Below are 1,060 nucleotides of genomic sequence, written 5' to 3'. Positions count from 1 at the left end.
TATATATATATATATATATATATATATTACATTAATAATACATGATAAAGGTGGCGAGCTGTCAGAATCGTTAGCACGCTGGGAAAAATGTTTAGCGGCATTTCGTCCGTCTTTATGTTCTGAGTTCAAATTCCGCCGAGGTCGACTCTGCTTTTCATCCTTTCGTGGTCGATAAAATAAGTACCAGTTGAGTACTGGGGTCGATGTAATCGACTATCCCCGTACCCAAATTTCAGCCTCTGTGTACATAATAGAAAGGATTAATATATATCATACATCTGTCAGTTACTTAAATATATCTTACCCATTAATTAAATTTATATATTTGTATCTGTCTGTATGGTATGTGTATTATAAAGTCTTACTGACAGTTAAAAAATGTAAACACATTCTTTCTATGCTACTGGAGTGCAGAGAATGAGGAAGGGGGTTTTCCGACGGACCGTTTCACGGGCTGTTGACTGCTCCACAGAGAATAAACTCCTACAAGCATACATACAAACACACAAACAAACATACATACATATATACATACATACATATTCTCATTTGTACCTATCATCATATGTGCATTATGTTATGTGCCAACAAATTTACATAAAAACCTCGAAATTTTCGGTTTCCCTAGAAAGAGCAAAAGTAACTGACGGGATTTTCCAAATCCAGTCTGCTAGTGGCACAGTGAAGATGTGTGATACATTCCAAAGATTTCCATCTGAGATTTTTATGGAAATAGATGCGCACACTTCAACCGACACTGACTCAACCACACATTTACAAACACAAGGAACTCTCTTAACTCAAGGCGTCTTGACGCTTTGTTAGCAACCAGCTTGAAATCTCTCAAGAAAAACTAAAAAAACATTATATATACATATATAGGCGCAGTAGTGGCTGTGTGGTAAGAAGCTGCTTAACAACCACATGGTTTCGGGTTCAGTTCCACTGCGTGACACCTTGGGTAACTGGCTTCTACTATAGCGTAGGGCCGATCAAGCCTTGTGAGTGGATTTGGTAGACGGAAACTGAAAAAAGCCCATCGTATATATATATATATATA

The 1,060-nt window shown here is 37.4% G+C and overlaps 1 protein-coding gene across 4 annotated transcripts in view; it reads left to right on the top strand.

Annotated features, from left to right (window-relative positions):
• Positions 1-1,060, top strand: part of LOC106867428 (MAM and LDL-receptor class A domain-containing protein 1) — a 317,166-nt gene that overhangs the window by 208,914 nt on the left and 107,192 nt on the right. The window lies entirely within an intron of this gene.

This window comes from Octopus bimaculoides, chromosome 8 (assembly GCF_001194135.2).
Source record: "Octopus bimaculoides isolate UCB-OBI-ISO-001 chromosome 8, ASM119413v2, whole genome shotgun sequence".
Taxonomy (NCBI): Eukaryota; Metazoa; Mollusca; class Cephalopoda; order Octopoda; family Octopodidae; genus Octopus; species Octopus bimaculoides.
This window is presented reverse-complemented; position numbering and strand designations above follow the sequence as displayed.